Consider the following 21,191-nt stretch of genomic DNA (forward strand, 5'->3'; position numbering starts at 1 on the left):
TTATTTGTATCTAACAACTAGTTTAGTTAAAAATCTCCACCATTGATTTTTTCTTTCCAAAATCCAATGGTCCAAATTAATTGTGGTTTCTAAAAATTTTCCATCTTTAATAAAACCATCTTCCACTCCAAATTTTAAACAAACAAAATTTTACATTTCATATCCTTCAAAACTCAAAAGTTTCATTGTTGCTCTCTCTAAGTTCACATTTTTTTTCTTTTCATCTTATTCTTGAGGAGTGTTATTGTATTGTGAGAATAAACTTGTTGAGTGCTTTAAACTTGTAAATCCACTCTAGTGAGAGTTGTATTTTGTTCTTAAAAAATTCCAACATTTGTAATAGTTTGATCCTAAACCGTGGAAAGGATCAGGTTTGCTCTGAACCTATAAAAGAGCGGTGGTGTAACGATTGAGCTCTAATCCGTGGAAAGAGTCGGAAAGATTTTATTCAAATTTTCAAGAGGCGCTTGGGGAGTGGGGTAGGTCAAGTTTGATCAACCACTATAAAAATTACGGTGTCTTCTTCTCTAACTCTTTCCTTTTTATTTTTGCAATTAATTTTAAGTAATTTGTTGTATGTTTTAGTTTGTTCTTATTTGTTTTCTAAAATTTGATAGAATTAAATTATCACATTTTTTGTCATCTTATTTGTTGCATAATTTGAATTTTTCTATTATTTATAAAAGTGTATTAATTAGTTTAATTGGGTTAATTTAGCAAAAAAAAAAGTTTAATTAAACCCTATTCACCCCTCTAGGGTTGCCATATCGATCCAACAATTGGTATCAGAGCGGGTTGCTCTTCTTGAAATATTTATTTCTTGATAAACTTAATTGTTTTTGAGCTATGGCAACTTTAAGTTTATTCCTTTTACCAATAGTCAATCTATTACAAAGTCTCCTTTCTTTAATGGTACTAATTATATTTATTGGAAAAATAGAATGAGATTTTTCTTTCTTTCTATTGATTATGATTTATGGGATATTGTTGAGGAAGGTTTTAAAATTCCAACAAAAGATGTTGATGGTGTTAGCACTATAAAACCTAAGGAAGAATGATCAATAAATGAAAAGAAAGCATGCTCTTTAAATGTCAAAGCTATTAATTGCTTATTTTGTGCTTTGAATGAAGTTGAGTATAATAAAGTGTGTATTTGCGAAACCGCTAAAGAGATATGGGATAAATTAGAAATTACTCATGAAGGAACTAGTCAAGTAAAAGAAACAAAGATTGACATATTAGTTCATCAATATGAAATGTTTAAAATTAATGAAAATGAAGCTATTTCTGATATGTTTATTAGATTTACTAACATTTTCGATGCTTTAGAAGGACTTAGGAAAAAAGTACTCAAATCTTGAGAAGATAAAGAAGCTATTGTGGTCTTTGCCTAAACAATGAGTAGCCTAAAGTCACCGCCATTCAAGAGGCAAAGGATCTCAAATCTCTCTCCATTGATGAACTCATGGGCTCGTTGTTGACGCATTGAAATAAAATCAAGAAAAACATGGAGAATGAGAAGAAAAAGAAAGAAAAGAGTGTAGCTTTAAAGACCATCTCTTTAGAAGTTGACTCCCAAGATGAAGATGACCTTGATGAAGATGATGTTACCTATCTTTCACGTAAGTATAAGAACTTCATCAAGAGCAATTCAAGAAGTATCTCTCCAACCAAAAAGAGTCAAAAGGTGAAAAGAGCAAAAACGGATGAGGTAATATGCTATGAATGCAAGAAGTTGGGTCATATTAGAACCAATTTTCCTTTTCTCAAATCATCCAAGAAATCCAAGAAGAAAGCAATGAAAGCTACTTGGGATGATAGCAATGAAAGCGAAATTGGGAGTGATAATGAAGAAGTGGCAATTTTTGCTTCATGGCTCATAGTGATAAAAAGGATGAACAAAATGATTAGGTAACTCTAGAACCTCTTTCTTATAATGAAGAAATTGCTTGCTTAAAAGAGAATGAGCATGATGCTATGCATATTAATGAAATGAATATCTCTTGTGATAAGCATGCTTTTGATTGTGATGAGAAAAATGCCTTGCTTGACAAAGTTAAATTTCTTAAGCATGATAGTTGTGAAAAAGATAATTTGATTAAATTACTCAAAGAAAAGGAATTTAGTGCTTTGCAAGAACTTGATAAGGCTAAAGAATCTATTAAAAAGTTGACAATAGATGCTCAAAGATTAGACAAGATAATTGAAGTAGGCAAGCTTTTGTGATAAAAGAGGTTTAGGCTATATTGATGAATGTTCTTACTCCTTCAAGTTCTAAAACTATATTTTTAAAGCATCTCATAATATGCCTAAGCTTAATATGCCTAAGGTTGTGTCTAAGCATGTTAAATCTAACTTTTTTACCTATATGTCATTATTGTGGTGTGAAGGTCATATTAGACCTAAGTGTTTTAAATTGAAATATGCTCATACTACTTCTCCAAGAAGAAATTTTTCTCAAAGGGCCAAAGTTTCACAATACTCAAAGGAATAATTTCTCCAAGAAAAGTAGAGTGCATAAATTTATTGTAAGAGATAAATCTTTGCATAATGTTGTTTGTTTCTCATGTTGCAAGTTTGGACATACAACTTATTCTTGTTACTTGTCCAATGCCTTAAATGTCTATGCAAAAATGAAATGGATTCCCAAGTTTGTCAATGCTAACCATCCAGGACCCAAACAAGTATGGGTACCAAAGAATCAAACTTGAACATTTTGTTTGTAGGTTTGTTTGGAAGTCTCTAAGAAAAATAAGTGGTACTTGGATAGTGGTTACTCAAGGCACATGACGGGAGACCCATCCAAGTTTGTCTCTCTCTCAAAAAGGATGGAGGTCTTGTAACCTTTGGTTACAACAAGAAAGGTAAAATAATTGTAAAGGTAGTATAGGTAATGAATCTTCTATTTTAATTGAAAATATACTTTTGGTTGATGGTTTTGAAGCATGATTTACTTAGTATTAGTCAATTGTGTAATAAAGGCTTTAGAGTTGTGTTTTGATAAAAAGAATTACATCATTGAAAATACTAGTGATAGAAAAGTTATATTTGTTGGAAATAGAGATAAAAATGTTTATACTATTGATCTGAATGATTGTCCTATTAATGATAAATGTTTATCGCTTTGCATAATGATTCTTGGTTATGGCATAGAAACTAGGACATGCTAGCATGCACTTAATTTCAAATATTTCAATAATTCTTTGGTTAGAGATCTTTCCAAATTAATTTGAAAAAGACAAAGTTTGTGATGCTTGACAAATGGGTAAGCAAACTAAGTCCTCTTTCAAATCTAAAAATGTAATCTCTACAACTAGACCCCTTCAACTATTACACATGGACTTATTTGGCTCTTCTAGATTGCTAGTTTTGGAGGGAACTATTATACCTTTGTGATAATTGATGATTTTTTCAACATTTTTTGGGTTTTAATGCTAAAACATAAGGATGATGCTTTGAAAAGTTTTCTAGTTTTGCAAAAAGAGTTTAAAACGAAAAAGGTTTTTTGATTTCTAAAATTAGGAGTGATTATGGAGGAGAATTCGATAGCAATGCTTTTGAAACTTTTTGTGAAAAAAATTGTTTTTCTCATAATTTTTTCGCTCCAAGAACTCCTCAACAAAACGGTGTAGTTGAAAGGAAAAATTGTACTTTGCAAGAATTTGCTAGATCAATGTTGCATGAGTATGGTTTACCTACATACTTTTGGGCGGAAGCCGTTAACACGCTTGTTATGTTTTAAATAGAGTTTTAATTAGACCTTCTTTGGATAAAACTCTTATGAACTTCGACATAACAAAATTCCAAATATTGGGTATTTCAAAGTTTTTAGTTGCAAATGTTTATTTTGAATAACAAAGAAAAACTTGGAAAATTTGATTCTAAATGGATGTTGGTATTTTCTTGGCTATTCCTCTACTAATAAAGCTTATAGAGTTTTCAAGATGAATCTTGCAATGTTTATTTCTAATGAGCCTATTTATAGTGATGTTTTAGAAGGAAATTTTGGAGATTTACTTGTTAGTGACAAAGGCAAGGAAATTGTTTCAAGTAAGCAAGAGGTGAATTTAATCGAAAAGAACAAATTGGTTCTTCATCCATGCTAAAGAGTGAGGTATGCTCCTTCCCATCCCAAAGAATTAATTCTTGGCGATCCTGAACAAGGTGTGAAAACTCGTTCCTCTCTTATATGTTTAATAATCTTGCTTTTGTTTCTCAAATTGAACCAAAAAGTTTTAAAGATGCCGAAAATGATGAATTTTGGATTTTAGCTATGCAAGAAGAATTAAATCAATTTGAAAGGAATAAAGTTTGGAGTTAGTCCCTAGGCCCTCTCATGCTTCTATAATTGGAACTAAATGGGTCTTTAGAAAATAAAATGGATGAAAATGGAAATATCATTAGAAATAAAGCTAGACTTGTAGCTCAAGGTGTCAAGAGGAAGGAATAGATTATGAAGAAACTTTTGCACCCGTTGCTAGATTAGAAGCTATTAGAATGTTGCTTCCTTCTTCTTTATAAGAATTTCATTTTGTATCAAATGGATGTGAAAAGTGCATTTTTAAATGGTTATATCATGGAGGAAGTTTATGTAGAACAACCTCCAGGGTTTGAAAGTTTTGATTTTCCTAATCATATCTATAAGTTGAAAAATGCTCTTTATGGCTTAAAACAAGCTCCAAGAGCTTGGTATGATAGACTTAGTAATTTCTTGCTTGAGAATGGATTTAAAATGGGTAAAATTGATACTACGCTTTTTATTAAGACTAAAGAAAATGATATGCTTTTAGTACAAATATATGTGGATGATATTGTTTTTTGTTCTACTAATCCATCTTTGTGTGAAGAATTTTCTAAGTGTATGCATAGTGAATTTGAGATGAGTATGATGGGAGAACTTAGCTCTTCCTTGGACTCCAAATCAAACAACTCAAGGATGGTATTTTCATAAGTCAAGAAAAATACACAAGGGATTTGCTCAAAAGGTTCAAATTCAATGAAGGTAAAATTGCAAAAACTCCTATGAGCACATCCACTAAGCTTGACAAGGATGAAAAAGGTAAGTGTGTGATATAAAAACTTATAAAGGATGATTGGATCTTTACTTTATTTAACCGCTAGTAGACCCGATATTATGTTTAGTGTATGTCTTTGTGCTAGCTTTCAATCTTGTCCTACGGAATCACATTTACATGCCGTTAAAAGAATTTTTAAATATTTGCTTGGTACTATTGATTTAGGCTTATGGTATCCTAGAAATGTTGAATTTAATTTGGTAGGATATTCCGATGTGGATTTTGCGGGTAGTTTACTTGACCGTAAGAGTACTAGTGGGACTTGTCAATTTTCTTGGTAGTTCCTTAGTTTCTTGGTTTAGTTAAAAGAAAAATTCGGTGTCTTATCACTACCGAAGCAGAATATATTTGTAGTTGCTAGTTGTTGTGCTCAAATTCTTTGGATGAAACAAATTCTTTGTGATTTTGGATTAAAGTTTGATAATGTGCCTATATTTTGTGATAATACTAGTGCTATTAATTTGACTAAAAATCCTATACATCATTCTAGGACGAAGCATATTAATATTAGGCATCACTTTATTAGAGAGCATGTGCAAAATGATAATATTACTCTTGAATTTGTAAGCTCTAATAATCAATTAGCAGATATTTTTACCAAGCCTTTGAATGAAGAAAACTTTTGCAAAAAATAGGTTTGAACTCGGTATTATTCGTTGTGATGCCTTTTGATTTTATAATTTTACTTGTTAAATATTTTAGAAGGCATTTTGATAGGGGAAGATATGGAAAGCATATGTTAATATTCTTAGGGGGAATTGTGCTAAATTTATGTTCATGTTTTTAAGGGAAACAATTATGTAGTTCTAAATTTTCCTTAATTATTCTTTTTGATGATTCCAAAGGAGGAGAAGTTTAAGAAAAATATGTTGTATATTTGTTATGATTTTGATTGTATTAATTCGGGGGAGAATTTATTTTTTTGAGTGAATTTCAAGAATGAACTTATGGTGATATGTTGAATTTATTATGTGCTACATATGGTTTACATGTATTTCAAGCTATTTTTCTTGAATGGTTTGTCATCATAAAAAAGGGAAGATTGTTGGCTTTTTGGCCCTTAATCTCAAATTAATTAATTTTAATTAATTAATTAATCAATATTTTGATGATAACAAGCTCAATTTTTAATTACTGAAAATCTTAGTGTTTTAATATGTCCTTAGCGTAGAGCTCGGAGCAACGATTCCATCACCTCTTGAATCACTCAAATCAAAGCTAAAACGAAGACGATATGACCGAAACAAGTCTATAGAGAAAATACCGTGGTGGATGACGTGACATAACCAAACCATTTGCATGTAAACATGTGGTAGCATATGGGTTGAATAGTGGATCATTAAGAGATTAACATATGATGGACTTTTGATTTTTGGATTGATTTAAAATTAAAAAAAAAAATTGAAATTTAAAAGAAATTTAAAAGGAAAATAAATTTAATATTATTTTATGTTTGTGTCTAACGGCTAGTTTTTTATACATAGTATGTTTTTTTTTTTTTGGATTGACTTTAAATAGAATGAATTTAAAAAGAAAATGAATTAAAAGGAAAATGAATTTAATATTAGTTTATGTTTGTATCTAACGGCTAATTTTTTACACATGGTATGTTTTTTTTATTTTTTGGATTAATTTTAAAAAGAAAATAAATTTCAAAAGAAAAGGAATTTAATAATATATTTTGTTTGTATCTAACGACTAGTTTAGTTTAAAATCTCCATCGTTGATTTTTCTTTTCCAAAATCCAATGGTCCAAACTGATTGTGTGGTTTCTAAAAAATTTCCATCTCCATATAAACCATCTTCCTCTCCAAATTTTAAACAAACAAATTTTACATTTAATAATCCTCAAAAACTCAAAAGTTTCATTGTTGCTCTCTCTAAGTTCCCAATTTTTTCTTTTCATCTTATTCTTGAGAGAGTGTTATTATATTGTGAGGATAAACTTGTTGAGTGCTTAAACTTGTAAATCCACTAGAGTCGTATTGTGTTCTTCAAAAACTTCAACATTTGTAACGGTTTGATCCTAAACCGTGGAAAGGATCGGGTTTGCTCTTGAACCCGTAAAAGGAGCGGTGGTGTAACGGTTAGGCTCTAATCCGTGGAAAGAGTCGGAAAGATTTTATTCAAATTCCCAATAGGCGCTTGGGGAGTGGAGTAGGTCAAGTTTGACCGAACCACTATAAAAATTACGGTGTCTTCTCTAACTCTTTCCTTTTTATTTTTGCAATTAATTTAAACAATTTATTATATGTTTTAGTTTGTTCTTATTTATTTGTTAAAATTTGATAGAATTAAATTATCACATTTTTTGTTATCTTATTTGTTGCATAATTTGAATTTTTCTTATTATTTATAAAAAGTGTATTAATTAGTTTAATTGAGTTAATTTAGAAAAAAAAAGTTTAATTAAACCCTATTCATCCCTCTAGGTTGCCATATCGATCCAACAGAACTACCCTCTCGTTTAAGGGGATGTTAAGGATGCCAACATAGACAGCCAAGTCACCAAAGGAAAGGCCACTCAGCAACCCAGCAAGGAAAGTTCTCATAATTACAGCCTTACCAATTAACAGAAAGAATATTTTTAGTTATAGAAGGACCAATCGGGTTACAATACATATATCATTATTATTCCATTCATTTATCACTAAATCCTAAAATTAGGGATTCCCCTATCGTATAAAGCATACAACCTAGGGAAATATATCAGAAAAGCTGAAACCTTTCATCTTCCGCTGACCCTTCGTCTTCCTCATTAACCAGCTGCTGTCTCTTCGATTTCTATTCCTAACTATGACCTGTATTTTTTTATGATTGGGTTGTCAAATAAGTTAGTCATACTAAAAAATTTAAAGTTTCAATTTTGAATTAGGTGGTAAAGTGATTTACTATAGGAGATCTCAAAAGTAATTTTGAATCCAAGATTTTGGTCGTTCTTTATTTTAACACGTTGGTTGTTGATATTTTACTTTTATGTTCATATTACTCAACCCATACTATATTCAATTTCATCCTTAAGCATATTTCATTCTTAAAATATTAACATGATATTTTTTAAAAGTTTCGAGATTAAAACGGACGTTTTTAAAAGTTTATGGATCAAAATAAAACAAAATTTAAAATCTAGGGACCAAAATAAAACAAAGTTAAAATCTAGGGATCAAAATAAGATTTAAACCTTTTATTAAATAATATCTTATTTTTAGAGTTTTGTGGAAAAAAATATTATAAAGTTTTAAGGCTAAAATTGATTTAGTAAATGGCTGTTTTCTATAATTTTAATTCGTGTAAATTAATGATTCTTCTTTAAAAAATAAATTGAAAATTTATTAAATATTTGGACAGATAACTAATTTTTTATTAGAAAATTTAAGTTTATAAATATTAGGAATTTGAATATAGATCAAATTAGTGTTTATTTAAGAAGGATGAAAACAAAGAAAAGCATGATTTTCTAAAATGAAAACTGTATTTGAAAATATATTTGGGTGATTTTTCTCAAAAATTAAAAACAAAAAACAACTAAACGAACTCAATTTAAAAAAATAAATAAATAAATAAATGGTATTTAAAAAAATGGTTGAGATAGTAGGTAATTAATAAAAACTCAGTGTATTATTTTTGAAATTTGGTTAAGAGACTCCCATTCTAATTTCTTAGAAAAAAAACATGGGCTTTCCAAAAAAAAAAAAAACACAAAGCTTTTGTTTGTGATAATATTTTTATTTTTATTTTCTACTTTTCAAAAGTTATGCATAAGTTTTCACAATTATTTTGGTAAGTTCTCAAAAACAAAATCGAGTATTTGAAAACATTTTTTTAGAAAGTAGGTAATACTTAGATCAACATGAAAAATACTTAGATGCAATCTACTCGATTGTCCAACCACACAATTTGCTACCGGTCAAACCTTTTTTTTTTTTTTTTTTGAATTGCAGTTTATTTTTGGTGGAGATGAATATATTTCACAAAGGTGATTGGAAAAGTATAGCAAATGAAGTGGCTAGTCATGCTCAAAAGTACTTTAATCGTCAACTGTTACCAAAAGAAATACGAAAGAGGCCGAATATTCATGATATCAATATTGTCGATCCCGTATTGTTGATACAGGTGTGTGCCCGTCTCGACAATTGCATTCCATAGACCATGAAATATCACGTTGATGTGAACTACCACTAAAAACTTTCAGTTTTTTATTGTCTAATCCTATTCTACAATTTTGTCACCTATTTCAAACATACTTTTATACTTAATTTACTATATTATTTCTGATTTTTTCATTTAAATGTTTCGAAAATACTTTTGAAAAAAAATGTTTAAAATTTTAGACAAACGTTGAGATACTAAATCTTTTGAAATTCTAATAAGCGTTCATATTTAAGGATAGTCTGGAAAGAATAAATTTGATTTGAAAAATACATTTAAAAATAAATTTATCCGTTTCATATATGTTTAATATAAAAAAGCAATATTAAAGAATAAATTTGTGTTCTGTGAAAAATAGTTCATATATATAGAGTGGAAAAAATTTATAGGTTCAAGGTTAAAAGTGTCTATAAATATTTTTTAAAAAAATAGAAAATTACGAAATTAGGTTCCTATAGATATGTTGAAATGTTCATTGTTTATATTATATTTACATTAATGACATTGTCGTTTTATTTTTTTCGTGTTTCATGATTTTTTTATGATATATAATAGAATTATCGATTTATTCTTTATGTCGATGTTGAATCCATAAAAATGTGAAAATCTTGATAGAAATGTTGAGATATCAATAGAAATTTAATACCATGGATGAAATTCAATCTCAGACATTTTCAGTTTGAAAGAATGCTTATATTTATTCACAGATGACTAAATCTAATTACTTCAAATGTAAAAATCAAAATTACAACATCTAATTTGTCACAAGCCTTGTCAGAGGAAAAATTAACCCACTATACTGAGGTAATTTTTATATATATTAAAGGAAGAGACACACAATATTAACCAAATTTTCAAAATAAAAACTTTTTATAAGAGCTGCTTTTTAGTTTTCAAAAATTAGGTTTATTTTCTCTCAATTTTTTAAAATGATTCATATTTTTCTTAAATACATAAGTTGAATTCTTAACCAAAGTAAAAATAATTTTTTAAAAACTATTTTTTAGTTCTTAAAATTAAGTTTATTTTTTCTCAATTTCCTACGATGATTTGCATTTTTCTTAAAAACAAAAATTGAATTCTAAACTAAAATAAATAAATAAATAAAACAATATTTTTTTGTTCCGTTTAGTAAAACATTTTTTTTTTAAATTAAATCTATTTCTTCTCTATTTCTTGAAATGATTTGTATAAAGTAGGTAATAAAATAAAAAAATTTGGAGGTATAAATAGTGTTTATAGACTTAATTTTCAAAAACCAAAAGTCAAATGATTAATAAAGGATGTCTTAATTTTTAAAATATTTATAAAAGTTAAATAATAAATTAAGAAATTTAGTGGCAATAGTGCTTGTAAGTTTAATTTTTAAAATAGTTACAGGTTTAGAGATTTGGTTAGAGATTTTTTTCAATATACATAATTCATAATTGTAAGATTTTGGTCATCTGATTTAGTCCAGAAATAATATGATTTTGATTAATATATCAGTTTGGCCCTTTACTTTGTGTTTCATTTTAGTCTCTCTATTTTCGACTTTTATTTTTCTTGTTTTGATCAATTTAATAATTGTAGGGTGGAGATCTTATAAATCTATAATTTATCTAAGATTTATATTAAATATATAAGAACTAAATTTAGACGGATGAACTTCTTTTAAAAAAAAAAATAAAAAAATAGATATCTAAAAATTCATAGACTAAAATGGGAATGAAAGTATCTCAGCCTACAAGTTTTTTATACGGTAATGCTACCAAACTTCATCTAATTAATTTAAATATATTTTTAAAAAATTGCCCACGTGAGAAATAATAACAAAAATATAATAATAAACTTTAAAAAAAAAACACAATTCACTCGGGATTTAACAAAAAAAAAAAAAATTTAAAAAGTAAAATTCTCTCATAACTCCTAAATTAATTTGAACAAAAAATAAGCTTCGCACAAAATTAAGTGTGATTATTATACACGAGGCAAAAAACTTAAAAGATTATACAAATCAGAGAGAAGCGCATAATCCACCCGTAGGAAATGGTCTTCAAATGACATAGTCAAATAACGAAATTTTGGAGTATAGTTAATTAAATTATGTGCAACGAAGTTACATCTACGATTAGAAGGTTTTATTTTGATTCATTGATGTCGTTGTTGAGACACATAGGACGTGCACGTGCTTCCACCTGCGACACAAATTGGGGTTCAACAGTAGTAATATCATGAATACTTGGTCTCTTCCACTTATGTTTTGGGAAAGTTTGACGATGAAAGAACTTTTGGGCATGACTAGCTACTTGCTTGTGTGTCTTTGTAAGCACGACTTCATTTGCAATTTTTTTCCATGCACCCTTGTCAAAAAGCTGCATCCCCGCTAGAAATAACCTGCAATAATATATATGTACTAACATTTAGCCACTAGCTAATAACTTCATACAACCATTCAAATGCAAGAAAAATTGCGTATTATTTGTGTTCTTATATGTGTACCTGTGCTCCTCTATGCTCCAAGCTTTGGAGTTATTCTTTTTGTTCTTCAATGAGTTGTGCGACGCTGGAGGTAGTGGCGGTAGCGATGGCAATGACGATGACGCTTTTATTTTTGTGGAGCCGAAATTGATGACATCAGAAAGCAAACCAGTATATTCAATAGAATCAACGGATAAGCCATTGTTAGTAGTTGTTGAAATAGTGGGAGGAGAACAAATCTGTGTTGTTTCAGGATCATACGAATTGGAATCAAGATTATCCCAGTTTTTAAATGACATGGAATTCAAGTTTTCCGATGTTGTTTTAGTAGAGTTGAAATTGACGACATCGGAGAGCAAACCGGTATATCCAATGGGACTATTAGATAAGTCATTATTAGGAGTCGTTGGAAGAGGGGAAGGAAAACAAAATTGTATCCCTTCAGAATCAGGAAAAAGAAAAGGATCATACATGTTGTAGTTGTTATTGGGAGTGAATTGAGTGGAAAAGGGATAACAATCCTGTGTTGTTTCAAAATTAGAAAAAGAATTGTATTGGTTTCCTAATAATGAATTATGATTCACATCGTTATCTCTAATCACCATTGCCAAACCACTGTCTATATTCGCCGGTGACTGCTCCAACGCCACATTATTTGTTCGATCATCTGAAAAAAATGAAGAAATCAACTGTGGCGTCTCATGGTCTATACTCGACACCAATGTCGGTGCTGGATTTTGATCGGAATATACAGTCATCGGAGTCAGAGTTGGAATAACAGAAGAAGAAAGAATAGGAAAAGACAAGTTGCTCTTATTTTCTTCCATTATGAAAACACCTTTAGAGTGAGTTTGAGATCATTTTTCACTTAAGTGCTATATAAAACGAACGTACCCTTAACTTCCTTTTATATAAGGAATTACAAAACCTAATTTGTTGAAGGATTTGGAAATCCCAGGAAAAGTAGGAAGCTAGGAGTGAAACCTTGTGGCGGCAGATTTATAATAACGTTTCCTTTTCAATTTCCTAACAATATATATACTTTCAAATAGTTATTATTTAAAATTTAATATTATATTACAAAAGTATACTATTTTTATTTATGTGAAAAAATAAAAGGAAATACTTCTCACGAAATTAGACACTGAACTTTATTTTAATTTCAAAATACTGCAATTTACTTGTATTATAGAATAAATTAAATTATTGTTCTTTATCATTGAAGTTTAGATTAAAATTGTATTTTGTCTCGAGGTTTAAATTAATAACCGTTAGAAACAACCATTTTACCAAATTAATAACGATCAAGTTATTAAAAAAAAAAAAAAAAAAAGCCTTACACATCATCAAATTAAATTTCCAAGACTTTTCCCTCGCAAGGAAAATAATTCTCCAAGTATTTTGCTAATCATTTAAAATTGTGATTCTTGTTTTAAAAAAATGTATATGTATAAATTTCTCGGGCTAGAAAATTAAAAAAAAATTAAAACTAGGGAAAAAAAACATTTTTTTGTAGCTAATTTGTTTTTTCCTTTTAAAATTGATCCCTAAGTTTTAAAAAATAACGTTTTTACCTTGAATTTTGAGTTTTGTTTCAATTTAATCTATAGGCCTTCAAGTTTATTCTTTTAATCTCGATATTCATTAGTACTCACTATCAATCATTGGTGTAAATTTTTATTAATTAATTTAAATGAATTAAATCGATTATAATCAAATCAGGTTTTCACTCATTTTCAATCACTATTAAAATTGATAATTATTTTTTTTTAATATCATAAATATAACTATTATATTTACTAAAGTAATGTCATGCCCAATGCATAGTTTATTTTTTATTAAACAATATAAAAATTACATTATTACTAACAAAAATAATTCACATGCTATCATACAATATAACAATTATATTCTAGTATGATGCATGACCATGCTTAATTAATCATGCAGCCATATAATATAACAATTATATTAAATATGATGCATGAGACATGTTTATCCTAAGGTGAGATTTTAATTTGTATGACATACAATATGCAACATGTATTATTTAACCATACATCACATGCATAAATTAAATAAACAACAAAAATGAACTAAATTTTGGTATTCTAAAAATTAATTAAATCAATATAATCATATTATATTAATTTAATTAATTAAAATAACAAAAAAACATATAATTCAAAAATAGAAAAAAAAATGTTGCAAAAACTACCCAAAGACTCGATCCACGACATCCAACCGCCTGAAATACGTGCGTCTAGGGCTCAGAGCGCTGCGACGCTAATGGAGAGTGTCATGGCGCTTGGGTCGTAGCGTAACAACGCTATCCTACTCCCACTGTCGCGACGTTGGGCTTCAGTGTTGTAGCATAAAACCTAGCACCGCAACGCTCCCGCTTTACGTTATTGCACTGAATGCAGTTATGTACTTCGTTCTTTGTCCATTTTTACTTTGTTTTCCATCGATCTTCTCAACAACTCTTGCTCTTTGATTGGCACAGACTTATTAGGCTTGATAGCATAAAATAAAATGCCCAAAACAACTTGCACTGACAACTTTAATCAAAATTAAAGCAGTAAATCTAAGTGCCAAGACCTGGAATTATCCATTTTTGCAAAGCAACTTTCAAAATGCAGAACACCCACCTTTTCTATGATTTTCTTTTCAAGGTTGAAAATCTAATGCACAATATGGCTCTGATATCAATTGAATGAATGGAATTCTTTGTAGAAGTGCGTGAACGTCGTGTAATCGAAATTTAATTTGAAACACACTAAATGTAGAGAAATAAACATGTAGAAAAACAAAGGATGAACATGGTTACTAAACGCGCGTTCTATAGAGGAAGGAAAGAGGAAATTGCTTACCCTTGAAGAAATTCCCTCTTCTTCAATTCCTCTCCAAGAGTCATAAACAACACGAACTATTTTGCACGAACCCCATAAAAACAACCCAATGAATAGGAAACCACCATTTGGAGCCTCTACTTCTCAGGCAAAGAATATGATGTGTGGTCTCTTTTATGGTTTTTGGGAGAAGGGAGAGGCAAGAGGATTGAGAAAGAGTGAAAGTTCTTGGGAGAGAACTCTTCTTTCAATTTTCAAGTCATGATCACCACTTCTTTTGATTTTTAATTCAAACAATATACCAAAAAGGGAAGAGTTGGAAGTTATTGTAACTCCCATCAACATGATGAAAGTAACTCCCCCTGAAGTTAGGAGTTTTTTTATTAATATTATATTCTTAATATAATATTAAATAATACAATATTAATCATAATATATGGTTGATTAATTAAGCATTAATCAATGAACCATATATTGTGCACCTTAACCATATCAAAATGCAACTCTCCCTTATAACCTATAGTTTTAATATCAATCTTATTCATATTAATTTTTACCTATACTATTTATATGAATCTTATTCATATAAATAATATTTGAATCTTATTCAAATATATCTTTCTTACATTTTATATAGTTTTAATTATAAATCATATTTATAATCAACTATATACTATAATGTATCAACATACATTATACTTTATATTAATTACATTAATATAATTAATATCTTTAATTTCCTTGAACAATTTGAATAATTCAAATCATTCCAAAAACAATTATCCCTTAGTTTATCCTTAATGAGCTAGTAAAAGGACCTTATGGATCTACAGATTAGAAGCTCCAATGGTACGAGATTAATTAATTAAACTCTTTAATTAAATTAATCAACGTTCATTAACTACTGATCACCCCACTAAAAATCAGCAACTGCACTATTTATACTATAGATATATTTATGTGTCAATGAACATAACCAATTTGATCATTCACAAATTGCTCGTAACTACTACTGGGTCAAATTACCATTTTACCCTTGTAGTTACATCTAGCTCCTTAAATATCACTGATCCATATAATGAAAAATTAGTTATTGTTAGATTGTATGTCCTAAAACTCGCAGTTTGTAAATCTTTTAAACATATTCTCTTTACAATCAAAATTGTTATTGAACATGTAAATTGCACCTGTAATAGTCTAAATCCAATAAACTAATGAACCCATGACTATAGTATGAATACTTGAACTTTATGTAGAGATATAAAAGTGGATCAAGTTTGGTATATAGTCAAAACGATCAATAAGGATAAAGATAGGGTTGGGTACCTTATCCTGGAGACACTATGGATGTGGCCTACTTTATATATGATACAAGCGACGTGATCTCAAAGTCCTTCATGTAGAGACATGCGAGTGGGGGCATCCTATGTAAAAGATGTTTAGGATCAGACCACGAAATAGTCAATTTTCTTTATAACACCGTTTACTATTAAAACTAATTATTTCAAATTCTATGACTTAAGGTTACTCAATCTTAATCCTGAGTTAACTATTAACTTTTGTTTATTTGGGATTGTCCTTTAATCTGCATAGGTGAGAGTGACTCAATAGCACTAACTTGATAAGTGATAGTTCTAAAAAAAGAGCTATAATTCCTAGCTTAATTTAGGATTGTTAATAGATTTTACATGTTAATTATCCTATTTTATAGGTATCGAACAACCAAGAGGTAGATTGACCATTTGACGAGAAACAAGGTTAACTTGAAGTAAATAGGAGGTATTTGAGTATTCGAACTTCAAGGGAGAGGAAATGACCAAAATGCCCCTGATCAGAACGTTGCAACCCTCGCTCAATTCTCTATCGTAATGCTGTAAGGTAGTAGGATCATATACAGGGCAATGTCGCAACGTTACCCTTAGGTTGCAACGTTGTAAAGAATAACAGAACACCCACGCATCCGCACGCGCGCTCGTCGCAAGCAAGCATCACAACAGCGTTGCAATGCCATTCCAACGCTCAAGGGTTGGATCGAAAATAACGTTGTGACACTCTTCCTAGCGTTGCAACGCTATAATTATTTTATAAATATTTTCTTTCTGAATTAGGTAAAAGGGGATAAAAGAGTTAGGTCGTCCTAAAGAGTATATTGCTCAGTTTTGGCTATTCTGGGCCAAAACTCATTAGATTTCCTTTCATTTGAGTTGTATTTGTAAATCTCGGCATCGTGAGTCAGATTCGACGAACAAATGAAGGCCACGACGTTGGTTTTTGAGGTTTGTATGGATTTTCTTGAACTATTTGAGATATCTTATGGATTTTTTATTCGATGTTTTTGTTTCTTTATGATTTCCACTCTTTGATTCAATTTCTAGTACAAGTATATAAGATTGATGAACCGACGACTCGATTTCTTGTATGTTTATCTTTACTGTGTGTGTGTGTATTTTATGTCCGTAATTGCATTGAAAGCATGCTTAATTCAATAGCAATATGTTTTATTTGATTTATGACATGATGTCTAAGCTATCTAGGATCACCTAATTGGTAACAAAACCTAAAAATTGGAAATGCATTAGGATAAAATTGGTCATTATTGCTTAATGTCTTAGTCAATCCAAGAACATAATGTAATTAACCAAGTAAATTTTCTTTGCAACGAGCTTAGATAATTTAGGGATTAACAACATGTTGATTCTCATTAGGGAGTTTGTATGGGTTGTCCCTACATTTGATTGGGCTCAATAATTAGTCAATTTAAGCATGTTTTCATAATTAGTCGATTAGTTGATTCATAGAAAACCCTACGATCTCTAAACCGACAAAGGTATCTTGTGTTTGATCTTTCTCTTTCTCAATCTATCTTACTTTTCCACATTTTTATTTCTGCATTTAGTTTTTTTGTAGACCAAACAAACCTAAAACCCCGTTTTTACTGTTTTCCACAGTCAAATTTAGCTTAAGGGAGATTTAATTCTTGGCCTTTATATAGTACATGTTGGGGATGATGCCCTAAACTCTCGTTGGGTCTGTAGTTTGTAAACACTGTATTGAACAAACGTTTGTGATGTGATAATATATGATATTTTCTTCACTATTGTCTATGAAACATGTGATGTTTTAATTGCTTTACCATAAACCAATAAACTAAGATCTCTGATTGTCATTATAACTTAAGCATATATGTGGAGACATATAGGTGGATCATGTCTTAAGTGATAACCAAAACGGTCTGTAGTACATGGATAAAGGAGGGAAACCTTATTCTGGTGACACTATGGATGTGGCCTGCTTTGTGGAGAGTTACAAATGTTGTGACTTACTACAGATGGTCTGGATCCTTATCATTCATGTGGAGACATGCGAGCGAGGGTGTCCTATACAAAGGAGTTTGTATAAGACGGGACCACAGAGTGTTATAGTCTCGTTATATAACGTCATTCATGACAAAGACTTCACTTCACTAGGATGATCATATGTAGCATGATCTTAATCCTGAGTGAGTTAGGAACTTCTGCCTTTGAGGGTGGTCCTTCGATTTGCATGGGTGCGAGTGGTCAGATTGTCGACTCAAACCTACCACTTTGGGGATTCGTCTAATTTGGGAGTTGGGAACTCAGTTACACAAGATGGAATTCACCCCTTCCCCGAAGCAAGGGTAAGTAGATAGATTGCTCCCTTAAGGGCTGATTCTGAGGCTTGAACGATGTGGTGCCACACATCTTCTCATGGCTCGAGAGGTGTCCACTCATAGTAGGACTACGAGATATTATTCATTAGAGGGATCAATGGTATTTAAGGAGTTAGATGTAACTATAGGGGCAAAACGGTAAATTGGTCAAACTATACTTACAAGAATCTGTGAAGGGTTATCGTACTGTTGATTGGTTATATCCGATAGACACATAAATATATCTGTGGTGAGAAGAGTACAACTGTCGGTCTTTAGTGGAATGTCTGGCAGTTAACGGATGGTGGATCTCGTGACTAAAGAGTTTAGTCAGCTATTCACATACCGTTGGAGCTTCAAGCCACAGGTCCATAAGGTCCCCTTGGTAGCTCAATGAAATCAAGTTGATAATCAGTTTTTGGATCAGTTTGAAGTGTTCAAATTGATAAGAGGGAGTTTGATTATATATGATATGATTAAACTGGTCAATTATATATGATATAGTTGACATGACGTATGAGATACATTAATCGGAGGAAAATGGATATAAATATAATTTATATCAAGTAAAAGAGAAAATGACTATGGTTTAAATATTGCATGTGATGTGATATGAAAACTATAGGTTATAAATATAATATGATAAGTTAGTTATTATATTTATTTATAATTAAACAATTATGAGATAATTGTTGGTGGTTTTCTTCATAACTGTACGTGAAAGTGGGAGGTTGCATTCAGTTTTCATAACTGAAGGATAAAATGAAAATAGTTTTCATTTTGCTAAGGGATCAGATAATCGCTTCTTGGTTGTACAATGTCTATCGTTTAGCTAACGAGAGCCTACATGACACTCAAGCTTTTCTAAACGATCATGTACATGCACATCTACCTAAACGAACGTGTAGCTTTTACTAAACGATCGCGTGCGAGAGTGAGATTCACTATACGATCATCTAAACGATCAAATCTGTTTCCTAAACAATCATGCACCTTTTTCTAAATGATCAAGTACCAGTCTATACAATAGACTCAAAACCTCTCCCACTTGCTTGGTCGTTGTATACGATCGTGTTTTCCTCCTTCCCTCTACCAAATCCAACAAAGCTCATACCTCTTGGTTTCTCACTCCAAGAATACCAAGGTCACTGAGTGGTGGTGTCCAAGTTATTGCTTGTTCATGTAGAAAACCGTTTGTTTGCTGAGTGACAATGAGATTTGGTAGACGATTGGCTTGGTGTTCATAGCGAAAGTGAGAGGTGTTGTTCCAAGTGAGAGTGAGAGATAAAGATAAGAAAAGTTTTGCAAATGTGAGTCTCTTTGTCCTTTGTATTAATTTGTTCTTAGCATGCCGTAATTTATTCTGAAATGTATAATTACTGTGTATGTTTGTGAATGCTTGTTTTTCTGTCACAATGAATTTGGAACAATCTTGCTTCCGCTCATAGGTACTCTTTGATAAGAGTTCCTCTAGTTCAACCCCGTACTTGCTGCTTATGTTACTTATTAGTATAAGAAGTAGGTTTCGGTGATATAAAAATATTTTTTGTTTCGGTTTGGAGTCGAAACAATGACATCGATTTTCAAATCGCAAACAATAAATCTCCCATTTTAGGGGTAAGAGTGGGTAGGTAGCTGGGGACACAGTCCTGCAAGATGGTTTACTCCTACCTGGTTTTAGAGATAGTAGATAGGTTGTTCTCTTAAGTACTGACCCATAGTCCTGAACAAAGGGGCCCCCGCCTTCTCTATGACTAAGAATGACTTGATTTATTGGTAGAACCATAAACTAATGGATTAGTTGAGACATAACGAGCAAGATGCATTACAGGGGTAAAACGGTAATTTTGATCTGACTGTAAATACAAACAACATGTGAAGGATTGACTTACTGATTATGGTTAAATCAAGTGGATAGAAATATATCTACAGTGAGGAGAGTGCAATTACTGGGCTTTAGTAGAGTGACCCAGTAATTAACGAATATTGATTAATTCGGTTAAAGGAGTTTAGACAATTAATCTTATATCGTTGGAGCTCATGATCTGTAGGTTCATTAGGTTCCTCTACTAGCATGTAGATGAATCAAACATTAGAATTGTGTGTTAAGAGAATTTTGAAATGTTCAAATTTTGGATTAGGTTTTAGATTGTTATATTTGATATAATTAATGTTTAATTATCGAATTAAACAAAATTGGAGAGTTCAAATATTTAAATTTTATTTAAATGTTATAAATATGAATATAGATTCATATTTGGACTAGACATTTTATTAATTTAATACTGATATTAAACTAAATTAAATTATTTATTTATTTTAAAATTAATTTTATAAAATTTTGAATTTTTTGAAATTCAAAATTTACATCTAAAATTAATTAAGTTAAATTGATTTAATCTTTTAAAATTGATTTAATATTTAAAATAGATAAAATTAGAATTGGTAGTGGATTTTAAAATCCACTACCAATTCCTCCTAAACCATTTTCATAATGTTCTTTTAGGTATCATGTTGTGGTTAATTTAATTTGCATGGATAAAATCTATAAAAGATAGTTTTTAATTGGATTAAATTCNTTCATGCAAATTAAAAAAAAAAAAAAAAAAAAACTATGAAGAAAAAGTGTTTTCCTCTCTATTTCTCTCCAAACTCAAAATCTTCTCAAAATTTCCCTCAAGTTGGATTCCACCACCCAATTCTAAGGTCAAGAGCATAGTTGATAAACTCTTGTGGTAGTCTTAACGAGCTTAAGAGTAGATTTCATCAAAAGATTGGAGCAATCAAGGAATTCTTCAAAGGTTGTGCCCTAAATCCTAATTAGGTTTAATTTGATCTCGCATGCTTATTCCATAAAATTAGTGAAATTAGAGTGTTTTTTATCCAATTAGCTTCCGCTATCATGTTCTATCTCTTACCGTTATAGTCTAACTATAAGCTAGACCCCTCCCTGAACTATTGGCTTTTTTACTCTTAATTTCAAAA

The sequence above is a fragment of the Benincasa hispida genome, chromosome 1 (genome assembly GCF_009727055.1).
Source record: "Benincasa hispida cultivar B227 chromosome 1, ASM972705v1, whole genome shotgun sequence".
NCBI lineage: Eukaryota > Viridiplantae > Streptophyta > Magnoliopsida > Cucurbitales > Cucurbitaceae > Benincasa > Benincasa hispida.